The sequence below is a fragment of the Myxine glutinosa genome, chromosome 1 (genome assembly GCF_964187855.1).
Source record: "Myxine glutinosa chromosome 1, kmMyxGlut1.1, whole genome shotgun sequence".
NCBI classification, from domain to species: Eukaryota; Metazoa; Chordata; class Myxini; order Myxiniformes; family Myxinidae; genus Myxine; species Myxine glutinosa.
Genome location: NC_136261.1, coordinates 445,657,555 through 445,666,276, shown reverse-complemented (window position 1 = coordinate 445,666,276; position 8,722 = coordinate 445,657,555). Strand labels below are relative to the sequence as shown.

Here is an 8,722-nt window from a genome sequence, read left to right as displayed (position 1 = left end):
CCTGGGCACCCCCGCACCCTTCCCTCCCCCCTTCCCCTCCCCCCTCCCCCCCTTCCCCCTCCCCCCCCATTCCCCTCCCCTCCTCTTCCCCCTCCCCTCCTCCTCCCCCGCTTCCCCCTCCCCCCTCCCCCCCGTTCCCCTCCCCTCCTCTTCCCCCTCCCCTCCTCCTCTCACTCCCGTGCAAAGCCGGGTACCTCTGCTAGTCAAAAATATATGTATGAGAAACACAGTCAAAAGCTTTCTCCTGGTCGAGGAAGATCAAGCCACAATTCATAATTAATTTCACAGATTTCAATGACATCTTGGACAACAGAGATATTGTCCTGAATATTGCGACCAGGAACACAATAAGTCTGGTCTATGTGTAAAATGTCTCCTAGTAGGGGTGAGAGATGCAAGGCTAAAGCCTTTGAGAAAATTTTATATTCCGTACACAATAAGGACACTGGCCTCCACTGTGATATGAGCAATACATTCCCTTTTTTAGGAAGCAAAGTAAGCACGGCTCTCCTGCAGCTCAATGGAAGTTTACCCTTCTTCAAACTCTCCAGGAAATCCAGAAGCAAATCCGGTCCTATCAAGTCCCAAAATTCCTCGAAGAACTCCACTGGCAGACCATCCAGGCCAGGTGATTTTCCCTCTGTCCAGGCTTTTAAGGGCAACAGAAAGTTCCTCAGGCATGAGTGGTGACTCCAAATCCGTTCTTTGCTTTGGAGTTAGTGTACCGACACCATAAAACAAGTTCGGAACAAGTCCTGCATTGGCATCTGTTGTCTGGTAAAGTGTAGAGAAGAATAGTCTTGCATCCTTCTTAATTTCTACAGGGTTGGTCGTGATTGAATTATCATAGTAAGGGCATTTTATGAAATATTTTACAAATCTGTTAACTAAATTGTTACCAAAAAATTTCTTCACCAATATGTTTGTAAAGGTGTGTAATAACATGTGTTAAAATGTTGAAGTTCAACTCCCGTGGGAAACCCAGAAAAAAAGCTGTTGAATTCGGGTACCGAAAAATTATTTTCGAGAATTTTTATTTTTTTTAATCGGCCCTTAAGTAACTTATGAGGGGTCAAATAAGGGTTTTTCATGATTCTGAGTTGATTGTTAACATTTATATTTTCACTTTTACATTTACACACAAAGTAGCTTTTATTTCACATACATATATAATACTCAAGAGTTATTTCTCATTCACAATGTCAGAAGTTTCAACAGTCATTGTCTATGTCTTCTTCAGACTCAACAACATCATGACTGCAGTTTCTGCATGTAATGCCATTACAGACTCCACAGGCCGAGATGCACGTGACCCCATTCTTCTTGCAGCTGCATCGCCGGTTGCTGCAATCTCCATGACAATTACAGCTCGTGAACTGCAATAGCTCCTCAGGAGCCGTGGGGTCCAGTGTTGGAACTGGCTCATACCCATGCACACCTATTGGCCATCCATAGTCACTGGGGTTCAGAGACATGCTCTGTAGAAGGATCCAGTCCCGGGTCTGCAGGTAGGCACGGAGTGAATGTTGTGCAGCTGCACCCTCTGTTGGAGGTAGAGTCTCTGGTTTGATCACTCCTGCCGCTGCCCAGAGTGTGTCACCTGGAGTGAGGAGTGGCTGATCATGAGCCAGGGAGGAGGAAAGCTCAGCGAGGGGGAGAAACATGATCGCGTTCGTTCCTATCTGTTTCCTGTTCATAAATGGAATAATCTTTACTTCAGTTCCTCTCAGGATCTTAGCTTTGTCGAGTGCCTTCAACTTCACCCGGGGGAAAGCTGCTGTTGTCTGTGGATCTGGCAAAGGTGGTGCCGGAGAGGTGACTTCGATCCAACCCATTGAGTGAAAGGGAGTGTTTCCGTGAATAGAGACAATGTTAAAATCTATATTGTCTCCAACAAACTGAGTGACTGCATTGTTTGTTTCCCCAACCTCCATAAAGACCGCCTGATCATTACTTGACAATTCACTTTCACTGGCTGGCACTTTGGCTGTCATCACTGATTGATCCTCAAGCGCAGCATCAACCGCAACCTCATCATTGATCTGTTCATCGGTTTCCTCCACAATGGTGTCAAGAGTGCCAGAAGTATCTGGAACATCATCTCCACTCCTACTATTAAGGAAGCAGTATTTGTAGTTTTGTGTCTCCGTGTAAGACTCAGTGTATCCCAGCCGGTGGAACTTGTTGAGCATCCATTTTGACCCAAATCTATGATCAACTTGTATGGCAAGCCCCATTTGGTGTGGCAATACTCCAGACCGAGGTCGACAGGCCTTAATAAAATTCTGCCCCCAAACGGCAACTCTTTCGTCTGTCTTGACAATCGGTCTCAAGAACATCTGAAGGCTTGCAGGAACAAGTGTCAGCTGACTATCGATGTCAGTCATACTGTGTGTGGTGGGGTATGACTTTGGACCTAAATCAATCAAGGCAATATCATTGGATATGAACTTGAGTGCCGTCTTTATGATCTGAGTCTTCTCATCTCCATGGTCAAGATTAGCATGATGCTCTCGCAGAATATTGTCGGTGCCATCTTTGAGACAGAGTACATCTGCCCTTCTTTCCTGTGTTGTGAAATACAAGGTGTCTTCGTATTTCTCTAGAAGTTTTATCTTTAGCCAATGCTTTGAATAAGAAAGGCTCTTCTCTGGTGACTGATGAAACTTCTGCAGCTTTTCATGGACTTGGTCCATGTTCATTACCCCATGCTCTAATTCTGAGTCTAACCATTCGCAGAATTCAAGAAAAACTGCCTCTCGCTCCTCATCAATACTCCTCTGTCCTCTCTTCCTTTTTCCTTCCTCATCAGTCTTGGACAAACTGTCACCTCTCGCAAACATAAGTTTGCATCGCAAATGGTACAGTGTTTCTTCTGCTACCAAGTCGTTGATCCCTTCCAGGCGTCCAGTGACTTCAGTGCCCCAGTCATCCCCGCGACTCCGTGCTGTCTTCAGCAAGCTTGCCTTCAGTGTATCTGCAGTCAAATTATCTGGCACTCTGTATTTCTTTCTAGCTTGTGCTGGATTATTTTTGTAGAGCTGGGCTGGTTGGTTGCAAAGAATGCATACATCCTTATACAGGAGGTCAACTGACTGTGATCTTCTAGAACTGCAGCCAGTTGATGAACTGAACTCACAAGTAGTGCGTCTTCTCTTCAACTTTGATGACTCTTTCTCTGCCTTTGATGCTTGAGCTGACTTCTTGGTGGTTGCAACAAAGTTGTTGTACAGATCATTTTTACACTTCTGGTGGTACCTCAGTTTTCCTTACTTTTGAGCCTCCTTCGTACGTTCCACAACAGTAACATTTTCGACAGTTTCTGCTTGTTTCAATAAAGTTGAGTATCCCTTTGGAGTTGCCTGTATGAGCCTTTCAGCTGGTGTATCCGAGCGTGCACAGATGAAGCAATTGAGCACAGGTGGAGTAACGTCTTCATCCATATTGCTAGACTCCATGTCCTGCAAAGTAGAAAATGAGATATATTTAGAAATTATTTTTCCACAAAGGAGTGTCTGTGGTGAAATATAAATGTTAACAATCAACTCAGAATCATGAAAAACCCTTATTTGAGCCCTCATAAGTTACTTAAGGGCCGATTAAAAAAAAAAAAAATTCTCGAAAATAATTTTTCGGTACCCGAATTCAACAGCTTTTTTTCTGGGTTTCCCACGGGAGTTGACCTTCAACATTTTAACACATGTTATTACACACCTTTACAAACATATTGGTGAAGAAATTTTTTGGTAACAATTTAGTTAACAGATTTTCATATGTTTCCCTTACTATCAGGACGTTTCAAAGCAGTAATTTGAGAATGTGGAAATATTGTTTCAAAATCAAAGAAAAACCGGTTCGGGGAATCCAGGAGGTAAAGGTGCTGAAAGCGTAGTCTCGTTAGTGCTCCTTGGGTTTGACTATAAATTATATTATGAAGAAGAGACTTCTTCTCACACAGTCTTAGTTTATTTTGGGGGGGTAGGATGGGTTTTTTTTAATTCGTTCGAATCTGGAGAATCTCCTTCTCGAGCTCCCCTTTCATTCTGCGTTTTACCTGTGTGTTTAGGAAACAAAACTGCTGACAGAAACTTCTAATTTGGACCTTTGTGTTGTCCCACAACAATCGCTGGTCCTTAAAACTGGATTTGGAGCCTCTCAGATTGGACCACACCCTCGCTCCTCATCAATACTCCTCTGTCCTCTCTTCCTTTTTCCTTCCTCATCAGTCTTGGACAAACTGTCACTTCTCGCAAACATAAGTTTGCATCGCAAATGGTACAGTGTTTCTTCTGCTACCAAGTCGTTGATCCCTTCCAGGCGTCCAGTGACTTCAGTGCCCCAGTCATCCCCGCGACTCCGTGCTGTCTTCAGCAAGCTTGCCTTCAGTGTATCTGCAGTCAAATTATCTGGCACTCTGTATTTCTTTCTAGCTTGTGCTGGATTATTTTTGTAGAGCTGGGCTGGTTGGTTGCAAAGAATGCATACATCCTTATACAGGAGGTCAACTGACTGTGATCTTCTAGAACTGCAGCCAGTTGATGAACTGAACTCACAAGTAGTGCGTCTTCTCTTCAACTTTGATGACTCTTTCTCTGCCTTTGATGCTTGAGCTGACTTCTTGGTGGTTGCAACAAAGTTGTTGTACAGATCATTTTTACACTTCTGGTGGTACCTCAGTTTTCCTTCCTTTTGAGCCTCCTTCATACGTTCCACAACAGTAACATTTTCGACAGTTTCTGCTTGTTTAGCCTCTCAGATCAAATGCATATCTAAAGGAGGGGTTATCTAATATGGAAATGTTCAGTTTCCAAAAAGAGTGGCGATTTGGAGATAACCCTACACGGTAACTCATGGTAATGAGGTGACGGTCGGAGAAACCAGACGGGGAAATTTCAGTGCTGGGGGAGAGGTTGGCAAATGGCAAATTTATATAAAATCTATCAAGTCTGGCAAGGGCCACTTGATTATTGGAAACCTTACACCAGGTAAATTGATGGGTGCCTGGATTTTGTATCCACCAGATATCTTGAAAAGCAAAATCTATTATTATTTTAAATAACAGTCTGGCTAGTCCGGGCTGAGGTTCTGCACCATTCCGATCACACTCAGGTTGCAATTAAAATCACCGCCCATTATAATGCACTTCTGCAAGTCTAACTGCATCATGTGGAGTCGTAACATGTCATAGAAGGTTCGTCGGTCTGTGCCCTTTGAAAGGGCATATATATATTTTGAAGTAAAATGTATGTCTCTATCAACAAACTCCAGTGAAGCTAAGTGACCTGGGATTATTTCCTGAAATGAGAGTTGGAGCGGGCAAAAATGGGGATTAATTAGAAAGGAAACTCCTGCTGTACTAGAGGTTGAATCGCTAAAGTAGCCGGCCTTTTTCATCATTCGATTCCATATAGCGTAAGATGATGGAGTAGAGCGGGTTTCTTGTAAGAAAGCCACATCTAGTTTACGTTGCCTTACAAGGTTAGTAGATATAAAATGGGATTTCTAGACCACCCACAAATCCGAAAAGATCCCCGTATCCCACCCTTGCCCCCAAAACAGAAAGTGACTCATCACAAACCGGAAGTGTTCGAATTATTTAATTAAATAATTATTTTAAAAGTTTATTTATTCATTTTTCAGATTTTCACATTTTCACGATTTTCCCAAAATTTCGCATTTTCCCGATTTCCGAATTTTTACATATGACACAAACGGCAGACGCCCACATCCCTGTTGTTTCTCCAAATAGTAAATTTTTTAACCCATATAGTTTAAAATTTTGAAAATAACATATTGTAATGTTTGGGAAAAAAGTTCAATTTTTTTTATGTTGGCATATAAAATGAATGAGCAACAAGACAGAATATTTCAATATATACTTAACGTAATTAAGCGTTTGGTTGAGAACATAAGGATAGTGACTTTGGGGGTGGTGGTGACCTGAGAGATGATGACTTTATTGGTGGTGACTTTATTAACAACCTACTTTATAATCTTAGTTATTGCCTCCAAAACAGGAAGTGACTCACCACAAACAAGAAGTGTTCGAATTATTTAATTAAATAATTATTTTAAAAACATTATTTGTTATATTTTCAGATTTTCAGATTTTCACATTTTCATTATTTTTCCCAAAATTTCCCAAAATTTCACATTTTCCCGATTTCCAATTTTTTTACATATGACGCAAGATGGATAATAAAGTCGACACGTGACTAACATGTGATGCAAAGGGGCAGACTCCCACATCCCTCTTGTTGCTCAAAACATTAAGGGAAAAATTGATTTTTAGTGTAAAGAAATATATCATTATAAAATGAATAACCTAAATGAAGATTAAATTATAAATATTAATACCATTGACATGAAAATTAATGCGCGCATAAAAAAAAAAAAAAAGTTAAAAGATTTCATTTTGCCTTATGCTGAAACATTGTACTATATTGATGTAAATAATATAAGTGTTGAAGAAACATTCCAAGCTATGGTGACTAGCAGCAGAATTTTGCCTAATTCGCGATTAGGATTTTTAATCTACGAATATAAACAAACTGATCTTTTACTGAAATTTCTACACCTAGACTTTTCTATGGTGTTCTGGAGCAGGGAATTCACCGATGTCCAAACTTTTTATATATGACTCGAGGGATAATTAAGTCTACATGTAACCAACATGTGATACAAAGGGTAGATCTGGCTTGCAAAATATAATTTCAGAATTATAACGATTAATTAAATAATAAAATAAAAAACGAATATTCTCAAAACGACAATTTTGAAACCACATGGTTTAAAATTTTTTATGACTCTTAACCCTAAGATTGTCATCAGTATTATGATTGGGATCTTCATATTCTCATTAATTAGATGATGCTAGTGTTAACCATTAGTTTACGTGTTTTTCCAAATATTTGTTTAACAACAACATCATTAACTTTCCATCGAATGAATAACCCATGCTCTCCAACCAGGATCTGAGAAACCTCGATTGCACAAATAACCTTACAGTTTACCCCCATCAAATCTTGAGGATCGATACAACAATCATCGTTATCCTCATAAAATGTTGTTGTAATCTCTATCGGCGACCCTTCTTCACCGGTTGTCATAAGCGTTGGGTACATAGTGATAGAACGGTCCCCGATAGATGCTCTCTCATCACAATTTTTCCAAAAAATATTTATTGTATTAGGAGGATATTTAAATTTGGTTTCTCTTAATACATGTGCCTTAACCAATGAAAGAATTGCTTCAAATATTTTAATAGTTTTCCTTTCCTCGGTTGATGTAGATGGTCGTGAATTGCACATAGTAATTGGGAAAGAAAATGATTCAATAATTTTATTACCCACACCAACAGGTCGGCTTGATTTAATACCCCAAGACAATACCTCCGGTGTTTCAATATATAGTTTTGTAATGTTTTCATTCGAATGTTTATATTTAATTGATATACGGCAAGATTAAACTCCCCCATGTTTGGAATATTTAGGCGTTCCAAAAATTATATTTTTAGTATCAAAATTATTATAGTTCAGTGCCATTTTATATATATAGAGGTTTTAAAAATAAAAATCCAAAAGATAACAAAAAAAGATTTTATATATTTCTTATATATAAAGAGATGAACTCACATAAGAAGATGAAGTTTCTTAAAAAGAACAGCAGGGTCACAACATATTGTAATGTTTGTGAACATGATTATAAATACAATTACAAAAGACACCTCCAAACCAACAAACACAGAGCTAAATAGTCACAGATGATGTTTCCGCTTGAGCGAGAAACAAAATATTGTCGCGTTTGTGATAAGCTCGTCTTGAAGGCGAGCTTTCCATCATCTTAAATCCCAAAAACACAAGAAGTTGATCGGATACTCTATTAAGGACTCTGACGGAGCATTTAAGGGTCATATTAAATAAGGATTTTTAATTTAACACCCCCAGAACCAAAATCAATAGCTGAGGCAGTTGAAATAGTCAAACCCGCCATTGAAAGGTACGTAAAGAATATGTTGGTTGAGATTAATTCCCTTAAATTTTATATGGGTGTAAAAATGGAATTGAAAAAATCGAATAGTGAAAAAGAGGATCTTGTTATAGAACGCTCTATGAGAACAAAACCTTACTTTATCACATCACACCGAGGGTTCTTATTAACGGACGTTTATGACAAACTTATAGAACAGGAAGAACAGGTAGATCATTCGCTTGGATTTACCATAACTAAAATACTTTTCATCAATATACACGTTCTAAAATCAGACCCCCTAAACGCTTCTTCTTACATTGATTTGCTGGAAAATAAAAATAATTAAAAGGCGATTACTAATATTCAAAACAAAGATAATAAATGTTTTCTATGGTCTGTTATTGCACACTTACACCCCGCCAAACATCATGTCCAAAGGTTATCATAATATGAGAAATATGAAAATACGTTAAATGTTGAAGGTCTAACATTTCCAATGACATTACCTGATATTCCTAAATTTGAGAAAATGAATAATCTATCTGCTAATGTTTATGGACTAACGGACAAAAGCAAAGCTCAGAATTTGTACATTTCTGATGACTATAAAAATGATGAAATTCATATTGATCTTCTATATTATGTTTCGTCCGAAAATTCACATCATGCTTACATCAAAAAAATTTCAAGATTAGATTCTTCGCAAATAAGTAAACATCATGGTAAAATATACCCCTGTAAGCAGTATCAT

At 39.1% G+C, this 8,722-nt stretch overlaps 2 protein-coding genes across 2 annotated transcripts in view; one reads left to right on the top strand and one right to left on the bottom strand.

The window, feature by feature from the left end:
• LOC144889669 (E3 ubiquitin/ISG15 ligase TRIM25-like) overlaps window positions 1-8,722 on the bottom strand; it is a 227,709-nt gene that overhangs the window by 87,474 nt on the left and 131,513 nt on the right. The gene's annotated exons all lie outside the window — the stretch shown is intronic.
• Window positions 1-8,722, top strand: part of LOC137418556 (E3 ubiquitin/ISG15 ligase TRIM25-like) — a 1,139,870-nt gene that overhangs the window by 1,055,737 nt on the left and 75,411 nt on the right. The window lies entirely within an intron of this gene.